The following is a 21,644-nucleotide window of genomic DNA, read 5'->3' as shown; positions in this document are numbered from 1 at the left end:
TCTCAGTGGTAGCACTTTATTTCTCATTCATGTGAAGTCTGTAAGGGGCCTTCCTGCTCAGTAAACGATTCTGTCTCCGAGGAGTAATGCAAAGCTCTTGGCTTCCTCCATCTTGTGGTTCTGCGAGCCTCCTGATGGATCTACCTGATGCAAAGAATAATGCAGGGTTAAAAGGAAATGGTTGCAATAAAGATACTGAAGAGAATCTCAAACTAGCAGGGGAAGAAAAGACAAACAAAAGCAGGGGTCAGAGAAGTATAGAGTATGTGGCACACTCAGACTCAGGTATGTGGGGAAGGTTTGAGGGATGCGGCCGCCTTGCATCAGTGAACAAGGAGGGAGCCAGGACATCCATCCCCTGACTTCACTGTCCTCCTCCTGGGTTCCACATTTTAAAAACGGAACCATTAGCCAAAAGGCAGGGGAGTTCACTGGTCCTCTCCATCGGGGTTGGCCTTTTGGGCACAATAGAGGGAGAAGGGCAGAGTGGGTCTTTAGAGGCAAAACAAAGATAGTACAGGAATCACTACATTTCTGAGGTGAGAGTAGCACAATCAGACCTGTGTTTCACAGAGCTGAGTTTGGTGGCGGTGGAAACAGGGGCTGGACAGGGGAGATACTGGAGGCAGAAAGACCTTAAAGGAGGCAAGGGCTAGGCAACACAGGGCAAGGGTAGGACGAGAGGCAAGGGCGAAACATTGGAATCTGTGGATTCCCAGATGTGAGAGGCAAAAAAAAAAAAAAAAAAAAAAAAAAAAAAAGCTGAAGGGGACTATAAAGCCATGGTTTTAAAAGGAAGATGATGAGTTCATTTGAGGGCAAATTACCTTGGGACATCCATATAGAGATGTCCTGAGTCAGCCGAGCCCCAGGGGAACTGATATTGTCATCTGGTTCTGTTGCCTTCTGGAAAGTGCTCAGAAATGTGCAGATAATCAGGCTTGGCCCAAAGCAAAACTGTAGCTGCCTATCTAAATCATGTCTCTTAACAATAAAAAAATCGCTGGAGAGCAAAAGTTATTTTATACAAATTCCATATCTCCAGGAATGGTTTATTTCATGCTATATTGATTGCATTGGTTTCCAGAAGATGCACGCTAGAGATGAGTACGAGGCAACACGTGCTACCTGTAATTTAAAATGAGCTTAAAAGTGCATGTTGGCTTATCTCCCAGAAGGATGGAACTGAATCCGAGTTTGTAAACGTTAGCATTAGTCTCAAATGCATGTGTTAAAATATAGATTGACTCTGCATTCATCGCTTAAAAACATAAAAATCAACACAACAGTTCAGCNNNGGCTCAGACTCCTGCTTGCCAAATATTTGTCCAAAATTAAGGTCACTTTGATATCGTAACAAATTCAATACTCAAACTTATTCTTGACTGGAATATTAGAAATAGCTTTTAAGAAATACAAAATTAATTCTAAATTGAGCCTAAGTAAACAAATCGGGAATTTAACGTGGGTAGAATTAATCTACACGTAGTGCCAAAAGTCCCTTCATTTTTTTAATATCTTTACCCTCAGCTATTTACAGTAATTATCTTTCTAGAGGGATTTGGTTAATTTTAGGTTGAACTATTTTAAGTAAAAATATCCGACCATCTTTGTATTTTCATATTTATAAATTGAAGTACAAGCAGCTACTCTTACATTAAGGCAGTATCGATTACAAAAGGTCAGAAAAGCACTTTGAAAACAAAATGCCTTAAAATTGTGCATAAGATTCAGGATAAATTAGGCATGTGATGTTTAATCACATGTATAATATCTCACAAGACTAGCTGGTGTCATAAACATTTACTCCGACAACATTTGCCGTAAGTGAGTCACATTTCAAGGATGGTTGACTTTTCAGGGCCCTCAGTAAGTAAGTTGGAACATGTCCATTTCTTCTTCTAAAAAAAAAAAAAAAGAAAGAAGTTTCCCNNNNACAAACAGAATATTTCCCTGAAATATTTTTGGATCTTAGTTACTGTGGCCCGAATTATCAGTTATTCTAAACAACCTAGGCTGGGCTATGCCGTGGAAGCAAACAACCCTAAATTCTTGGTGGCTTAAAACAAGGTTCATTTCTCACTCGGGTGTTCTGTCCATTGCCCTTCAATGGGGCCTCTGTTCCACACGTGTACTCAGGGAGCAAGGCTGCTGGGGCCGCCTTAACTGCAACGTTGCTGAAGACAGCGAGACAGGGATAATCACTGGTAAACCCTTAAAGTCTCCCACCTGGAAGACACACGTATCTCTTCCATTTCCATGTTACTGGTGGAAGCAGACAAATATGGCGGTGTCTAACAGCAGGAAGGTAGGGAAGGGTAATCTTAATCATGCCCAGAGGAGAATTGGAAATTTTAGTGAAAAGCACCAGTGTCTACCACACCCACCTTTCTTAGAATTTTGTTTTTTAGTTTCAGAAGACAGTTGCCAGATCAAGTGAAGTCAGAGAAGACTTGAACTTGGTGTTTGGGGTTCCTGGATTTCAAGGACAGAAACAGTACTGGAGTCAACAGGAGCTGGGTCATCTGGACATAGATCAGCTTGTCCTGAATGTGGCCTGACAAGGAAATTTGCAGAGCTGGTAGGAACCTAAAGCCTGGTGAGCAAAGGGTGTATGGCTACGGACAAGTCAGAGTGAGGGAACATTCCTTTTTGGAAGAGTGATCTCCCTTCTGATCTCTCTGCCCCAAAAGCTGCTCATTCTTGAACAGCTCTAGCGTTTTTAGCTTAGGAACGCCTCATCTTTTGTTGCTTAGGGAAATACTTCCTGCCAAGTGGTTTTAATTTTCTTTTTAGCTCCTTTCTTTCTTGGTATCATCTGTATTTAGTTGAGAAGAATAGTTGGGGAAGACATTAATCTGAACCATTCTAGTTGCTTATTTTCCAATTCATTACTTTTTATTTTGGATCAACTGACTTTTACCCCTCTGTTTTCACATTTTTTTTCTCCCTTAAGTGGCTCACAATGTTGATTCTCAGGATTTTTGAAGAATATAATAATTTGGCATTAATCGTCTTGTCCTAAATTGGACCCAAGCACATACTGGTTTTCCTGCCCACTCTAATTTTTGGTTTAAATCTCTTCTGAAACCAGGTGGTATGCAATTAAAGTTGCTTCTTTTTATTTATTTATTCCATTATGGAACAGGGTCTTCCAAATTTTGAACAATCAAGAAATTCCTTTAAACCGTTCTATAATCAGGATGCAGCGAGCTTGGAATGATTTTAAGCCGGAGTTTGCTTTGAGGATGGTCAAGATGAAAGCTCACGTTGGCAAAGAGAAAGAGTTTAGGATGGAGTCTAAGCCAAGTCTTTATGGAGGGTTCCATCAACCAGCGGGCCCTGGAATTGCTGTGATTGCTGGCTCTCAGAGATTTCTGGAGGAGAGAAGAGGGAAAGAAGGAACCAGCTAAGTCCTCTCCTCAGAGAGCTCCTCATTCCCCGTTCCTAAGGACAAATTATTTAACAGGTTGGCATTCTTTTCATGTGGTTAGAGTGAGTATAAATGAAGGCCCACATGCTAACCACCCATAGACTGAGTTTCATAAAACAAATTAAAGTTTCATTATTTTTTAAAAATATCAATACACTTTATTTTTTTACAGCCTTTTTAGGTCCACAGCAAAACTGAGCAGAATTTCCAGAGTTTCCAGTACCGCCGTCCCCACATGTGTGCAACTCCCCTCCCTCCCCCCGCCGTCCATATTCTACACTGGAGCTGTACATTAGGTCATTTCTACTCCAGTGCCCTCTTTGCTTTATGTAGATCTGAGTTTCTGACCTCTATCAGTTTCCTCTCTTAAAAGAACTTCTTTTAACATTTTTTGCGAGCCAGCTCTATTGGCAAAAAATTCCCTCAATTTCTATTTGCGTGAGAAAGTTTTTATTTCTCCTTTACTTTTGAAGGATGACTTTGTAGGGTGCAGAATTCTAGGTTGGTGGGGTTTTTTTTTTCCTCAAAACACTTTAAATATTTCATTCTACTTTCTTGCTTGTATGGTTTCTGATAAGTCAGATGTAATTCTTATTTTTTTTGCTCATAGGTAAGATATTCTTTCCCTCTGGCTTCTTTGCAAGATTTTTTTTCTCTCTCTTTGATTTTCTGATATTTAATTATGATATGCCTAAGGATAGGTTTTTGTTTTTGTTTCTCTGTTTTTGCCATTTATCCTGAGTGGTGTTCTCTGAGCTCCCTGGGTCTGTGGTTTGGTGTCCAATATTAATTTGGAGGTAATTTCTCAGTCATTATTGCTTCAAATATTTTTCCTCTTTTTTTTTTCCCTCTTTCTTCTTCATGTGGTATTCCCGTAATGTCTGTGTTAGACCTTTTCTAGTTGTCCCATGGTCTTGGAATATTTGGTTCCAGATTTCCTTCCCTTCCCTCCCCTCCTCTTCCTTTTCCTCTCCTTTTTCTTTCTTTCTTTCTTTCTTTCTTTCTTTCTTTCTTTCTTTCTTTCTTTCTTTCTTTCTCTTTCTTTCTTTCCAATATTTTTCTCTTTGTTTTTCAGTTTTGGAAGTTTTTATTGCCTTAAAATTCCTTCCCTCAGTCAACTCCAGGCTACTGACAAGACCCTCTAGGGGGTGCTTCATCTCTGTTTCAGTGTTTTTGATCTCTAGCATTTCTTTTGGTTTTTTTCTTAGACTCTACGCATCTCTTCTTACATTATCTTTCTGTTCTTACATGTTGTCTACTTTATCCATAAAAGCCCTTAGCCTATTAATCATAGTTTGAAAAAATTCCTGGTCTGAATAATTCTAACATCCTTGCCATTTCTGACACTGTTTCTATTGCTTGTTTTCTCTTCGAACTGTGTTTTCGGCCTTTTAGTATGTCTTGTAACTTTTTGTTGACAGGCGAACATGATGTACTGGATAAGAGGAACTGTGGTAAGCAGGCCTTTCATCACGTCCTGGTAAGGTGTGTGTGTGTGGGGGGGGGAGCGTTCTGTGGTCCTATGCCTGGCATTGGGTATTTTCCTTCCGGCAGGTAGACTAGGCCCTGACAAAACCCTGGCAAGTTAGGCTCTGGTTAAATAGTTTCTCATGGGGCATGTCTCGTTAGAAGAACAGTATGTTCTGAAGTATTTCAAAATGGTGCCTCTTTCCTACTCCTGCTGGAAGCATGAGGGGATTTTGCCCCAACATCACTGTGAGAACCTTGTAGAACTCCCAGAGGTAAAACTCACAAAAGCTTGGGGGGCCCCCCAGTAGCTGGATCCCCCTGGAGTGTTTAGCTCTCAGACTTGTCCACTGCTAGCTTCCGGTAATCATCAACGACAGCCCGGGTTTCCTCCCACAGATGTTTCTACTCATGGGCTTCTGCTCCAGTAGTTGACATTCTCTGTTAACTGCCTTTCTGCCTTTCTTCAATTTGGGGAGCAGTGGTTTGCTCTGTGACCTCACTTTTTCAACAGATCTAAAAGAGTTAGTTGTCGATTTTCAGTATGTTTAACTTTTTACTTGCTTTTAGGATGGAACAACAACTTCTAAGCTCTACATGCCAGACCAGAACCAGAAGTGTCTCTCATTTGTTTTTAAACCTTAAAAGTATTGAATGAATACCCATATTATAAAATGAGTCAGAATCCAACTATAGTGGTGTTAAAAACACACACACACACACACACACACACACACACACACACTTTATTTCTAAATCAAGTTTCCCTGAGGCTGGTGTAGGTGTTTTCTCTCTTCCTCTTTGTGCTGTGTCTCTTATGGGTCTTTGCATGGGAAAAGCAAGAGTCTGAGTCCTGGGATGAATGTAATAGCTGGTAAGGACCTCCTTTCCCTTAACTTTCCCACTTCCCAGATTCTGGAATCCCTCAACTGGGACTGGGTTTTGGCTTCTTCAGGAGCTCTTGACCACGCTATGAAAGTGACAACAGTGTGTGAACCCCACACTCAGGCAGGAGGAGGTCTCCATTCCAGCTGTCATCTGGTCTGTTGGAACGCCCTTGAGAAAAAGGTAAGGAGAACAGTAGGTGGAACACAGGGAGAGGCATGGAAGAGAAGCGTGGTGACAGAGCACAGCTTGGGCCACATGAGGCCCAGACCCTACTCCCAGTTCTGCCACGAACTCATTGTTAAACACCAGGCCACTCACTCATATCCATAAGCCTCGTTTGAGGTTGGATCTGTTACTCCCTGGTGCTGCTCTCAGCTCTGTCTATGGATATGATCCTTGCAAGCAGGGAGGAAACCGCTAAGGGTTCTCGGAAGGCGACATCTCTCGATCAGCAAGGCTGCTCCCTGGCAGAGAGGCCTAGAAATAACGCCCAAAGCACGTCATTCCCAGTCCTCATAGGTGTCCACTGGGGACTCTGGGAAGGGCTCTCCTCAAAGCCCAAAGCACATTCTAGGAAACTTCACCTGGCTCTCTCTTTCTAGTAGTCAACCTGGGGCAAAGGTATGAACTCTGCGGGGCGGGAAGGGGCCCCTAGGAGGCCAAGAGCTGGCACAGTGCTCATAGCATGAGCTCAGAAAGTGGGCAGGGTGTGGGCTTGCACTGGGTGGAAAGTCTGAGGCTGGGTGGTTGCACTGGGAGCCAGAGCACTTAGGGAAAAGCTGCCAGAATCGTTCAGACAAGCACTTGGGGGAATTTCAGTTGTCCCCAAAGTACCTTTTAATTTGAAAACAATCAGGAGGCAGGTCAGAGGGTTTTTCATCCTTTGGCAGTGAGTGGCAATGACTGGGCTTGGAGAGCCTGGGCTGTGTTGTTACAGGCTCCAATTAGGTATGAGAAGTGGCTGCTGGGGCCTGCCAGCTGGCGAGGAGCCAGGCAGCTCATCATCCCTTGTCGTATAAACACAAGGAGCTCTCGCACCAAGCCCAGAAAGACCAATGATACCATTCATCACGCAAAACTTTCCAAACACTGGAGGAAGCTCCAGGTCCTGCAGGGAGTGTATCCACCCGAGAGCCTGACATGACAGCACTCAGAGATTTTGGAAACTAGAGATCCCGGTCACAGCAAATATAAGTGGGAGGATGGCACTGAGCACCTCTCACCAGTCTTTCCAAGCCAGAGGGCACCAGATCTCTGCCAGGAGGAGGCAGGGAGGAGAGCTTCAGTGGGAGCCCTGGGACCAAAGTGAGTGGCTCTTTTTCCTGGGAGGCTCCAAGGTATGGGCTCTGGATGAGGCTGTGCGGGCTCCGAGCCGGTAATCTTAACTTCAAGCCTCCGTGTTCCCAGTTGTAAAATGGGGTGATGATAGTGCCAAATTCATGGTGTGGTGGTAAGAATAAGTGAGACAACAGACCTGCGCGTGGAATAAGGTGCACACAATAGAGAAAAGGGTTGAAAAGTTAGAATTGTCGTAAGTGTAAGCAATGAGGAGGGTTATAAGTCTAAGTAAGATGCTAAAACTACTCTCCCAAGCTTCTGAGAGGCTTGATTTAAAGACTGCCAATTGCACAGCATTTTGGGTTGAGCCCGAGGAAGACTTTTTAAAATGTTTGATGTTATCAGCAGCGCATTTTATAGATGAAGACATTGACTTTCACAAAGTGGTGGTTTGCTTGAGTTCATACAACTAGTCAGTAAAAAAAAAAAGTTAAGTTTCAAATCTGGTACTCTTGACACTAATTCCTATCGCACACAATAAGCCATTACAAAAATCATGTCGAACATCTTCTAAAGCAAAAATATGCATGGCAGAGATATTAGAAGAATAGAAAGGAAAAAAATCTAAAAATGCCTGAGTTCTCTAACTCAGAATTTCCCTTGATGATGAGATGATCTGGGTCCCATGGCCTGACCAGCACTGTGGACCCACCTGACTGGGAAGAAATCCTCTTCTGATTCCTCTAGAAGTCCCACACCTGTGGCTAAGGGGCCATTTGCAATCACTTTCTATGCAATATTTTCTTTGTTTTCCCCTCCACGTAGCAACCAAAGAGTCACACGACATCTTTCTTTATTAATATTTTTCGTAAGAATTCACTTCCATGGAAATCACAGAAAAATTTTCACAGGGCATAAAATCTCTGAAGGAAACACTCAGAAAGCAGCAGCCCTGTAGAAAGGAAATTTCTAAACAGAAGGTCTTAGCAAACCCTATTCTAAGGAGACTTGACCCCTCAAGGAGGCAGTCTCTAGGCAGACGACACTGCAGTGATTTCTTCACCCCTGATAGAGGCATGACCTGCAATCCTCAAAGTTCCTCCTTTCCACTCAGGAACACTGCCTTGGCCTCAGACTGTTAGAGTAATGATCTTCTTGTGAGGTATCCATTTATTCACAGGCCTGCCTTGCTTGAGAGGAGGGTCAATATCCTTGTCCGATGCAGGGCCCAGCACTGATGGTGCTGCAAAACGAAATATATTGAAAGAGGAAGAGAGTGTTCTTTTGTAGTCTGGGTCCTACTGTCGGTTTTACCAAATGGTATTTTATTTTCTTTCATCTATATGACCCGGAAGTTGTCTAGTAGGCCCCTGCCTCCTGGAGAATCTACTTCAGCTGAACTCAACCCTACTGTCCTGAATCCAGAGCTAGTGGAAGCCTAGAGTCCCCTAAGAATCCCCTGAAATCCTGTGAGCCCAGTTCTTCCTCTACCTGTTGGTTCAGTCCTATACCTTGCCATGAAGCAACTGCCCCTTTTCTGAGTTCCATTAAAAAGGAGATAGGAACTGAAAAGTCTTGATTGATGATCTTGGAGCAGAAATGGAGTCATGTTGCAGCAAGGCAAGGAACTTCTGGTGGGAAGCAGCCCCAGTCCTCTTTTTCTTTTTTTAAACATAAATGTATATTTTAAAAAATTTTATTATTATATTCAGTTAGCTGACATATAGTACATCATTAGTTTTTGATGTAGTGTTCAATGATTCATTAGTTGCATATAACACCCAGTGCTCATCACAACACGTGTCCTCCTTAATACGGATCACCGGGTTACCCCATCCCACCACCCCCTTCCCCTCTGTATCCTTCACTTTGTTTCTCAGAGTCCAGAGTCTCTCATGGTTTGTCTCCCTCTCTGATTTCGTCCCATTCAGTTTTCCCTCCCTTCCCCTGTGGTCCTCTGTGCTATTCCTTATGTTCCACATATGAGTGAAACTATATGATAATTGTCTTTCTCTGCTTGACTTATTTCACTTAGCATAATCCCCTCCAGTTCCATCCATGTCGATGCAAATGGTGGGTAGTCATCCTTTCTGATGGCTGAATAATATTCCATCATATATATGGACCACATCTTCTTTAGTGCGGCCCATGACTGGGCATTTTCACCCTGTTGTCATCTCACCATTTCGCTCTGTGTTCCTGTTCCCTTCCCCTTCCCTTTCTTCCCTTGTCTTCTTATCTTCCTTCATCTCAGAAGCAAAAAGGGAATCTCAAGGCAAGCCAGTTGTACTCTCTTCTTTGAAGTTTTATGGCCATCAAGCACCCAAGCCCCTGGGGTCCCAAGAGCATTTCAAATGATAGCTGTCAAGGTAATGAAGATTTCTTTCATCTCCGAATACAAGGAAATTAAGCAGTTTACAAATATTGCCTGATGGAAAGTCTTCCCAACCCTATCTTACATCAAGAGAAATGTTTTGATATTCTGAGACAAAGTCAAAATAGAAACGAATTTTCAGCTCATCAGCCCAATTCTCTTCTGTACAGTGTATCGGCCAAAGCCCTCTTGGGATTACAGACATCTGGGTCAGACTGTCCCCTCAGAGGAGTTCCTTTGTACCTCTGCTGGCCCCTTCTCTTGTTTTCCTTGCCCTCTCACGAAAGAGAAACCCAACAGTGAAAGGCTAAGTGCTGCACGTCTCAAGCTCTGTGGCCCAGTCCCCACCCAGGTCTGGAGTGAGGACCTAGCGCCACTGGAGGTGCTGTGTAGGGAGGGGACCAACCATCCACAATATAGAACCCACTGACAATTGCTCTGCAAACAGCCTCTGTGCCTGAATTTGAGGAAACAGTGTTGCTATTTTGGGGTCTGTCGAGAGAGTGCATTAACCACTTCGATCATTTAAAACCCTAATTGACTCTCGTCCCTCACATCTGCTGCAGGGAAGTGCTAAGCCTTCCTGGGCGTTTCTTCTTCCTTTGATTGGCAGCCTGGGGCAAGTCTCTTCTCCCAGGACTCTGGGTTCCAAGTAACCAATTTTCAGGGGAACTTTCAGAATCCTATTCAGTTTTAATGCAGGATTAACTGCTTTTCATTGTTGGTTGTCTTCACCCGAAGCCTTTAACCTCCTAGTTCCCGGGTCTCCTTAACCCCACCCTTCTCCAAATCCATTCAAGCATTTAAAGGGAAATAAATCCATCAAAGTAACTCTTAACTCTAAACACCTACATTTCATTGAAGCCAGTAAAATACACCAGTCAGTTAAACTTTCCCAGTGCTCCTCTCTCCACACCCAAACCCAAAAAGTATCCCAGCTTTGTTTGTTTTTAATGTGTCTATTTTTCTTGTTAAAAATAGATGTCCCTGGATCTCATATGTGTCACAAAAATAAAACTCATTTGCCAAGCTGAAAAAGAACCTAATGCCAAGAAATTGTATTTAGATCGATCTGGAAGGGCAAGTGCAAATGGGTTGTGTTAAGAATGACGGCCACTGATGATGTATCTCTTGTGATGCTGAGACAGGGAAATAAAAGGGACCCCATGAAAAACTGCTTTTTTCAGTCCTTTTCTTGTTTTTGTTTTTGCTAGGACCTACACACCTGCCTTACAGACACCTTACAGAACAGACAACGTATGTCCTCCTTGTGAAGGTCAAGGACTTAATGATTTCTTTGGAATCTTTCAACACAGTAGAGACCATCTAAAGAGTGACTGGGCAGGGTCATCAGGAACATTTTCCAAGACCCCTGACTCCTCAAGACCCCTCGCTCCAGGGCATAAGTGACTTATGGAGAACACCTAAATACTCATCTTTTTCCTGGATTACTGAGAAGACACGTGCACCAGACCACCCTCCTCAATAAAAACCCCAGGCCCCAGGCAAAGATGAGACTCACTCTTCTTTCTTTTCTGAGTCTCCCTGACCCTCTGTCCATATCTACACTCACTGTTTGTCTTCAATAAACTCTGTCTGTTTGTTCTTACTTCCTCTCAGCTTGAGTTTGATTTCCATCCTTCTTAAAGCCAAGGACCCTCCTGTAGGACCCCCACTCTGGGTTCTTGGACCCACCCAGGCTGCATCAATATTAACCTCAAAATGCTATAGGCCTGACAAGAGGGAAGAGGCCTTCAGTCATAATATGAATAAGGTCTGAGAATCTAATGTATAACATGGCGACTAAAGTTGATAAAACTCTATTGTATAATTGAAATTTGCTCAGAAAACACAACTTAAATGTTCTCACCTGCCCCCCCAAAAGAGAAGTTAAGTGTTTGAAGTGATGGATGGCTTAGAAGTCACTGTCAAATATGAGAAGAACTGAGAAATGAGTTTGGTAGGACACATACTAAATCATGATGCTTCTTGCAGAGTGATTTCCAAGAAATTTCCTAAACATTGTCCAGATTGGCAGAAAGAATAGAGGATATTTCCTGTAGCTTATATAAAATTCTTACAATTAGAGCACCTCTGAAGAAGACATGTTTGAACCCCAATAAGGTGCAAGATTCAAATCAATGAGCATTCAATGTCACAGGCGGGGTTCCCTGGATAGCAGACTTGAACACAGAGATTAGTGTGTAGGAGCTTTCTAAAGGAATGCTCTTCAGATTGACACCTGTAGAAGAAAATAGAGGAAAACAGGATCGGGCACAGGGAGCAGTTGAATTCGATGCTGGATTGGATATCTCAGTGGAAGACACAGTCATCCCTGTAGTGAATTCTGAAGATGGGATCATGTTCAGTGGGGCCCCCACTGCAGGAGAGGAGGGACCATACTCTATAACTCTGTTGATTAGTCATTGGATATGGGCTTCCCAGGAAGGAGATGAGGCCTTTGGGGTGGGGGGCTCTCTTCAACTGAGGCAATCCCCACAGGGGCAGACAGCCAAAGGCAGTTTGCCTGAAACACTCCCTGTAGGATTAGGTCTTTTGTTCTTGAAGAGAGATCTGAGAGGTGCTTCACAGTGTCCACACCTTCGAGTGACATGGAAGTGAAGGAGTTAAGGTAAACAGTTGTTGCTATGAAAGCTGGTAGGATTTTTTGTTTCTCATTTTTGCAGCAAATACAGGAAGAAGAATGCACTCAGCCAGATAAGTTTTTTTCCCTTCACATTTGGCAAGATATTTCTTTACAAAGAACAATCTATTGCTGATTAAGCACTGCAAGTGGAAATTCTTGGTTTACCTGAACTGTGATCAAAAAAGTAAAAATATTCTTATCCAAATACACTTAAAAAAAGGGCAGCAGCGGGAGTAGATAAGCTATTCCTAGAGGACAATTTAGGACTCAAGTAGAGGCCCAAATAGAGGCCCAAGCAGAGGCCCAAGCAGAGGCAAGGAGGTCCTCATCTTTCATGGGTCTTGTCCTGGCACTTTTTTCTTGGATTCTTCAGGCTCTTAAGTGGAGACATTGTGCACTTCTCACTCTGAAGGAAAGTACGGCGCTGCCAGCATGTGGAGGGGTTTGAAGGCGTTTTATTTGTTTGTTTGTTTGTTTTTACAAAAAATTTGGCAGTACTATTGGCCTTTTGGTAGTTTCTCATTCTCTGGAGATCTGTTTATTTTTTCTAAATGTAAGAAACACAGGTATTGGGGCGCCTGGGGGCTCAGTCGGTTAAGCATCTGCCTTTGGCTCAGGTCATGATCTGGTGGGTCCTGGGATCCAGCCTTGAATCAGGCTCTCTTCTCAGTGGGGAGTCTTCTTCTCTCTCTCCCTCGCCCCCCACCCCCGTCTCGCTCTTTTGCTCTCTCTCAAATAAATAAATAAAATCTTAAAAAAAAGAAACACGGGTATTTTGTAGTGTATGCATTTTATAAGTCTAATATTTGGAATCTTTGTGCTCTACTTCTATTGTCTGTTACTTCTGCTTGTTCTCATTCAGGTTACCTTGTTTATGTAACTGATCGTATTTGACTGTGTGTTGGTCGTTGTACTTGAAAAATAATTTAGGAATGACTGATGTCTGGGACAATGGAACTTTTCTCTAGGGAATTTTTTTTTTTTTTTTAAATCTATTCCTGGAACATTACACGTAAGGGACCTGCTTAGTCCAAATTCAACACTTGTGGTTCCTGGGACCATCCAGGTGATACAAACCTGGGCTGCAAATGTACACAGGGGCTGGTTTACTTTTGACTTTCGAGTTGCCTTAAGGTATAGGCCTTTGGATCCCATTGTAATATATTTGGGGAGGAAATGGGCTCCCCACCATGGGTGGGCTCCAGGCTCTGACTTCTTTTTGCTTCTTTTTCACCAAAACAGCACCTCAGTTTTGAATGTTTCTTCGGGTTGATAATTGCTGTTCGGGTCAAACTAGGTTCATGTGCTCAGTTTATCTTCTGGGGATTTTACCTTCTAGAGTCTTACAGTTTAAGCCCTCATTAACTAATTAGATCCTAGATATTTTAATTAAAATAAAGTCAACAATTAATTTCACTCAGTTGGTTTTTGTTTGTTTTGTTTTAGCTGTTCTTATTGGAAGGGAAGAAACCTCTGGTTCTTCTTATCTATGGCCAAATCCTGCTGTATTCTTTATGAGAATGCAAGAGAGATTGGGAGGCATGTCATTCAGTATCTCAAACTTATAAGCTTTTTTTTTAGTTGAAGTTGAGTCAATTAGAGTCATACATTACCTCTACATGGTCCTAAGGACTTCAATGAAATTTAAAACCTTCGTTCATCATGGATCTAATTTTTCATCTAGAATGTAACCACATAAATATAAGATTTTGTATTGAATTATTGTAATTTCTCTGAAACTAACAGGCTATGAGACCTAAACCTTTTAAAATAAAGCTAGGGAAATGCCCACATCAGCAATGACATTTTCATCTGTATATTCTTTTTAATTTATGGGGTGTGAATTACCTTTTGATAGCTAATAGCTATAGCTGATAGCTTTGGGGATGAGAAAATTTTAAGAATAAGTATTTTTTTTCCACTACAGAAGGAAAGTTACGGTCAGTGATGAGGCGAAAATTCAGGTCCTCCTTATAATTATAGAGCTAGCACCTAAGAATTCCATGAGAAAAGCCTCTCACAGAGAATAATGTAATCTAAACCATCCAGTTTAGGGTAATTTTCCTTATTTAAAAAGTGCCAAACACAATTAATATTGAATAATGTTCGAAAGCATCATGACCTTTCATCTCTCCCGTTCACGATGACTCCAACCCAGGCAGACAAGTTCCTGTTTTCGGGAACTAGTCACCCACAAATGAACCCTTATGACATAAAGGAAACCTGAGACTCTTCAAGTGCCAGATTTATTTCCATGAGGTCAATTCAAACCAAAAAGATTTCATTCTCTCAAAGAAATTACCCCGACGTCCTTGCAATGCTGTGGTTTATAGCAGAGTTATTATTAGCTTTGACCACAATCATGCCACTGTTACAGCTTCCCCACCTGCTCAGACCAAGCGTGATCTCCCCGTGTCTGGAATGCTGGTCGCACTTACCTTCATACCACTCCACTGGCACTTAGCATTGCATAATGTTACTTAGCCTTCTAAGTGCATGGCTGTCTCCTCGGGGAGAAAGAACCCTCGAAGGACGAGGACCTGCCATGCCACGCCTCGTGATACGTCCGTGAAGGGCCAGTCCCAGCGCCTCCTACACAATATGTGTTGATTGTGGGTAGTGATGATTTCTATTTGATTTGAGTGAGAAATGTATCTTATTCCTCGTTTCCTCCACTGCCAGCACATTGCCGGGTCCACAATAGGCAGTCAGGAAGAGTTTACTGAGGGGAGCCTGGGTGGCTCAGTCGGTTTAAGCATCTGCCTTCTGCTTGGATCATGAGCTCAGGGTCCTGGGATGGAGCCCTGCATGGGGGGGGGGGGGTTCCTGCTCAGCGGGGAGTCTGCTTCTCCCCCAGATGTGTGCTCTCGCTCTCTCTTTCAAACACACACACTTAAATAAAATCTTTTTTTTTTTTTTTAAAGAAAAGTTTACTGAAGGAATGGACAAATGAATGAAGGGATGACTCAGTAGGTGAAAACCTGGTTAGAAACATACACACCGAGAGTGGAGAACAGCGTGATCGGAACGTTCTCCAGGCTTCCTTTCTGAAAATGCAAAAGTTACCACACTTTCTTCTTTTTCTTTTCAGTTGACCACGAAAGGATAGACAGACTATGACTTAATCGTTTTAACCGCACAGCCCTTTTCCTTGCCTCAGGGATACAGAATATAAAGCTCAAGGGCCCTCACGCTCCCCACTGCCATGTGCGTTGTTTCGTGAACAAACCCAGAACTCCGGCGTCTGTGACATTTCATTCCTGATCTTCTGCTCTACTTTAGAGGGAAGATGTGACCCATTCCCAGGGATTTGGAGAAAATAGAATATTTGTGAATCTCTCTTTGACCATAATAAGAGACAAGTGTTACAAGGATATAGAGAAGGCTTTAGGGTCACACCTATTAGTTAAAAGGTAAGTGTTATCAGTACTGGATTAGCACTGAATCCTTTGCTAGAGCACTGTTTCCCTAATAAGATGTATCATTCTGCGAGATTCCCGCCCGCTCAACGATGCAACGCATTATGGTAGGAAATAGAGATTTTAGAGTTTGATGAACTGAGCGTCACATCCTAGCTTCACTTTTCACAACTTTGCACTGACTTTGAGCAAGTCCTATAGATCTGTCTGGCTGCCTCCCCTCCCCGCATCGCCCCCCACCCTCGGCCCGCTGAGCTCAAGCAACCTGTAAATTGGAATAGCCAAAGCTCTTGTTTTCTTATGGCCTCTCTTATCAAAACATTTGCCAATTAAGGCATTTTTCTGCTTTTCAATGCTTTTGTAGTACCAGGCTACCAACTTGCCTTTGGACTGAGTTCCCTTTTTTCCAGAATTTAATTCCCAAAACAAAAATAGAGCGGGCATGCTTGCCACCATCAACCTCATAAATCCGCAGTTAAAAATTATGTTAATCAGCACTGGTGTTTTAACTATAGGCGTTTATTTGATTTTTTTTGTTATTTTTAGAAATAGGATTGATTTAATATTATTATCATATACTTGAACTCCCCATTAAACACATTTCTCTGGTATAAACCTACTGATCTCAGCTTGCTAACTCCCTAAAAGCCCTTGGCCCTTGGGACGCTCGTGAGGTAATTACGACCGAGGACACACAGATAGTTAGTGTTCACATTAAATGTCAGTTTGTAGGAGTGAGGCTGTGGATTCAGGCCCTATGAGCACGCCACGCCGGGGCATCGTGGGGAGTGCAAGTAACTGCTGCTGTGCATAGGCCTTTAGAGCGCGTATCACAGCGAGCCTCATACTTGGTTGCGCTGGCTGACTGTGCGCTCCTTGAAAGCAGATACTCTGGGGGCGCCTGGGTGCCTCAGTCGTTCGGCTCAGGTCATGATTCTGGGGTCCTGGGATCAAGCCCCAAGTAGGGCTCCCTGCTCAGTGGGGAGCCTGCTTCTCCCTCTCCCTCTGCCCTTCCTCCCTCCCTGCTCTTGCTAGCACTCTTGCTCTCAAATAAATAAATAAAATCTTTAAAAAAAAAGAAAGAAAGAAAACAGATACTCTGTCTTCTCTCTGTCTACTTCCATTGCCTCCTATTGTTACCAGATGGGGGAGCACTGACTTCCTAACAGACTGGGCCAGAAATCCTATATCCTAATGCATGTGGTCTTTTCGTTTTTGTTTTTTAAACAGGATCACCTTTGGAGGCAATGCAGTTGTTCCAAGAGTGCTGACATTGTTAAAAGATCTTTGTCTGTAGCAACCTTTGGTGGTAAGAAATATTTGTCTTTTGAGGACAGATTTTTTAGGTTTATTTTATTTGATGGCTACCAAGTCTGGTGAAGAAGTCATGCAGCTGATACCAGTGTGAGTAAAAAAAAAAAAAAAAAAAAAAAAAAAAAAAAAAAGCTGCGTTTATAATGTGGTTGGATTGATTTCGCTGTGTAGCTAAGCTACCCTTTCAGGCTCAGTTGCAAGAGGACAAAATCCTCTCCAATTAACTCAAGCAAGTCATTCAGTACTGGGTGTATGAAGTGGAAGTTGAACAAAGTTTAGGTTGTGCTTTCAAGAGTGATTCCTAAGACCATCCCCCGGAATAAGGCTTCCGAGGGAGCGCGAATCTACTTTTGCTAAGATTGGGAAAACGCTGCCTCCCAAATCACACGCCACTGCTGCCAATGACACCACGAGGAGCCACCCTGACCGGGAAGCTGTCCCGCGGGCTGCAGGTGCCGGATTTGCCACACCTGCCATCATTGGCACCAGCAGAATGGGTGCCCCATGCCTTGCCTTTCGACACCAAAATACCATCGTGGTCCATGCGAAGGTACAAAAGCCAAATGCCTTCATCACTCAGGTGCCAACAGAAAGGGCAGAAGTCAGCCAACCCCCCGCCCCCCGCCTGCCAAATCCTGCTGCCCTATCTGGTGCATGTTCACGGAAGGCTGAGCTTACATCGTGGTTGACATGGGAGAAAGAACCGTCATTTCTAGATTCACAGAGCCTACCGTACACCGAGGTTCTAGAACAGAGTTCCTCAGAGTGAGATCCTCCCCAGAGATGCATCAGGATCTCTTGGTGAATTTGGGAAAATGCAGATGCCCTGTCCCCCTGCCAGCTCTCTGAGGTTAAGGCCCAGGAATCTATGCACTTACCATGGTTCGAGTGGCTCTTACGTTTGGCAACGTGGAGTTCAAAGTGTAGTTGGTCACCCACGTATGGGCACTGAGATCAACTTAGTGGGCTGCGATTAGTACTTTTAAAACAAGAAATAGGGGATAATAAAAGAGAAGGTCACTGAATGTATCACATTGCAGTAAAAGAAAAGTATTATTTCATAGAGCTTTTGTTTTAGTTACACACATATAGACGTGAGCAGATCAGAAAGCCCGACACATTTCTCAGTGTGCCTTGTAGTAAACAGATTGGAAAAACTCTTCCGCCCCGAGGAGGTAAAACAGCTCTCGGTGCTAATCCCCCAGGTCACTGCCGCCATAAACAAACCAAAAGATGTTCAAGAACGAAGTTTCAAAAATGTTCTGCGGCGACAGACCATATGATATGTGTTTAATCGCCCAAGAGGCCGCCGTGAGAAATACCATTAGAGAAGAAATGGGCACTTATCGAACATCTCCCGCGGGCCCGACCGTCTGCCAAGAGCCTCCTGAATTTCCTTGCATGAACCTCGTCACCAGGGTGAAATCGTTATTATCCTCATCATCTCACAGAGAGGAAATGTGGCTCAGAAGTTCTCTTCTCGAAAGGCCCGTATGCAGGAAGTGATGGGGCGAGGTGTTGGAAAAACAGTAGCCTCAGAGAGAAGAAGAGAAGTCCTGCTGACATTACTGACATTGAATGGGGAAAAAATTAGTGCCCCTCGAGAAATGGGGTTCTCACTAATGAAGCGATAGCCTCTTTACTGAGCACCCACCCCAGTGCCTTGCAGAAGCACTGAACACATATTGTGCTCACATGTGGTGCCTAAGATTGATCCACCATGACTTTAATGATTCCAGTTGATAGAAGTAATATAATTTGTTAGAGAAAACTTGGAAAAGAAGAAAAAAAGTATAAGGAAGAGTATAAAAATCCCAATAATCCCACTACAAACACAGACACGAGCACACACTGCAACTTTATTTTTGTATTAATATATGCATAGATATGCATATCTATGTATATAGGGTATCCTGATTTTGCGTCTTGACATTTACCCATGCCACTAAATACTCATTAAGAACATCAGTCATCAGTTTTAAACACTTGTATAGACTTTAAGAAGTATGCTATTCTTCATCTAAATGAGGTCTTACTTTTAGACATTTAGGTTATTTTGAATTTGTTTTTTAAGATCTTATTTATTTATTTGTCAGAGAGAGAGCACAAGCAGGGGGAGCACAGGGAGGGAGAAGCAGGCTCCCGGCTGAGCAAGGAGCCCCATGCGGGACTCGATCCAAGGACCTGATCATGACCTGAGCCAAAGGCTTAACCGACTGAGCCATGCAGGCATCCTCGTTATTTTGAATTTTTTACTGTTAAATAATACTAGGTTTAAAATCCTGAATCATGAATCTTGGTGTGAATTTTGATCTCCTTAAGTACGAACTGCGGGCTGTAGAGTCACTTGTCCTGAGTTAAGAAACTTTTGAAGGCCATTGACACACAATTCGAACTGCCCTGCAGAACAATTGTCCCCATTTTCCTGTCTTCAGCTGGCAAGGAGCTGCCTCTTCCCCAAGAGTAGATTGGGTAGAATCCTGCCGTGATGACGGTTGGGGGCTGGACCTCTGCGGCAGAATCATGGGGGTCTTTCCGTCATCCTCATAATCATATGACCCTGGTACTTTACACAGTTAGATTTTTTTGGACCCACTGACAGCATGATGATGGGGTTTTACTATAACGAGATATTTTTAATCTGGGCCAATTTGATGGGGGGAAATAAAAACAAAACCAAATTGTTTCATTTTGCATTTCTTTGAATACCAGTGAGGCCAAACTTCCGTTCACAGATGTTTTGATTCCTGTTTATTCCTTTTTCCTAAATGGTTTAGATTATCGTTTGTTCATTTTTTTCCATCAGACTATTCATGTTTTTCTTATGATTTTGAAGAATTCTTTAAAAAAATAGTAAAAGCTGGGGCGCCTGGGTGGCGCAGTTGTTAAGCGTCTGCCTTTGGCTCAGGGCATGATTCCCGGCGTTCCGGGATCGAGCCCCACATCAGTCTCCTCTGCTGGAAGCCTGCTTCTTCCTCTCCCACTCCCCCTGCTTGTGTTCTCTCTCCCTGGCTGTCTGTCTCTGTCAAATAAATAAATAAAAATCTTTAAAATAAAATAAAATAAAATAATAGTAAAAGCTAACATTAAGGAAACACTTAAAGAGCTAGGCACTCTTCTAGGAGCTTTACATGTTTTCTCTCTTTTAACCCTCATACCAAACCTAGGAGGTATAATTCCACCTAGTTTGCAGATGCAAAAACTAAGGCGTAGAGAGGTTAAGTGACTTGTCTAAGGTTGCGTAGCTAGAGAATGGCAGATCTGGGATCTAATCTTGGGTCTTCTTTTTCCCAAAGATCATTAATTCACCAGATTAATCATGTTGCAAACATTTTCCCCATTCTGTTACCTTTTAATTTGTTTGGATGGTTTGGGATGGAAAACAGTATTTGCTAAATTAATTTAATAGGGGAATTTCCAGATCCATCTGGTGTTATTCTGGGAAGGAAGTGCATTTCTAATAAAAACAAGTGCTTCTTTAGGAAGTCCATTGGACTCTGATGCTCTGCAAATTCAAGCTGGCACTGGGACCGGGTGTGGGCGTTACCTACCTGATGGCGTCCCGCTCTCCCGTCCGGAGCCAACCTGTACTACCAGAGGCTTGAGCATTCCCAGTCATGGGACTCAGGGAATGTTCTTGTGCTCCAGCTCCTGCTGAGCATTCTCTGTGCCTGACTCTCTGAGCCCTGCGCGGGTGCCCACAGGCAGAATCGGCTCTCTCTCATGGAGATGTGGTGATGAGCTCAACTGAAGAGGCAAGGGACAATTTTTTAACTCCAGATCCACAATCTTTTATACAATTTCCTTGAAGTCAAATGTACTTTGGAATTGAGAGTAGCAAATTTCTCTGGAGCGAAGTGAATAAATACTCACCCAAAGTGGGGTAAAAAAGGAAGGCTATGCTTGAACTGAACAGCAAGGTCAGGTTTTGATGCTAAATGAGTTTGTCCCACACTTATGAAAGCACATCAGCTTTTAGAATTTTAGGATTTTCTGAACTGTGGACAAGGGCTTGGGGACCTGTAGTTCATCACAGGGTCCTGAGTTTATTGTCTGTGGTGAGGTGATGTAATAAGGTCAAGTACCCCCCACGTAGATTCTGTCCACCTCGGAGTCCATTCATTATTCTATCCCTGATATTTACAGAGGTGTCATCTCCTGTGTTCCCCTCTTGCAGGTTCGCAACGTGGGGGAAATGGATGATTGTGAGACACAACAGACGGAACCCTCCCAGGATCCGGTGCCTGCTCCTTGTTGCCTCTTTCTTGGTCTTGGCAGTTCAGGGAGGCTGGCTCATACTAGGAGCCAATCTCTGTCTTCTGGCAAGTGTTATCACTTTGCACCCGCAGACCAGGAGTCAAAAGTTGGTGGAAAGCTGCTGATATTCAGCACCTGTTCTTCATGAGCAATGAGGTAACTTACAATGTTCTATAGCAATGTCAATCTTTTACTTCCCCCCCCCCCATGCTCGCTAGAAATGTAGCACTTCTTGATTCAGATTGGTAAACATTTTCTGAGCAGAAGAGTGCCAGATTCCCCTTCCTTAAGTTCTGCTTTGATTATGTCATTTCTTAGCTCTAAAACTTTCAAAGGCTTTCCATTGCAAACTGAATAAAATTTTTCAAAACTGTTACACGCTTCCTTCTGGCTTCTTCTCTAGTCTCCCGGAGATGTGCAATGTTGCAGCTTTGCTTCTGCACTGGATCCCAGGATGCACCAGTGGGATTCAGCTCTGGTTACCCATAGCATAAACTTGTTCAATAATGAACAGTTTGTTGGTTTTCTTTTCTTCCCTGTCTCATTTCCCCATTCCCTTACCAAAAT

The 21,644-nt window shown here is 43.1% G+C and overlaps 1 long non-coding RNA gene across 1 annotated transcript; it reads left to right on the top strand.

The window, feature by feature from the left end:
• Window positions 1-3,903: 3,903 nt before the first annotated feature.
• Window positions 3,904-11,049, top strand: LOC121102761. Its single transcript, XR_005834859.1, has 2 exons — window positions 3,904-5,968; window positions 10,655-11,049. It is a non-coding gene; the product is annotated as an uncharacterized LOC121102761 (long non-coding RNA).
• The last annotated feature ends 10,595 nt before the right edge of the window (window positions 11,050-21,644 follow it).

Source organism: Ursus maritimus, unplaced genomic scaffold (genome assembly GCF_017311325.1).
Source record: "Ursus maritimus isolate PB19 unplaced genomic scaffold, ASM1731132v1 scaffold_15, whole genome shotgun sequence".
In the NCBI taxonomy this organism is placed as follows: domain Eukaryota; kingdom Metazoa; phylum Chordata; class Mammalia; order Carnivora; family Ursidae; genus Ursus; species Ursus maritimus.
The sequence above is the reverse complement of the archived record's forward strand: the minus strand, read 5'-3'. Positions and strand labels throughout refer to the sequence as shown.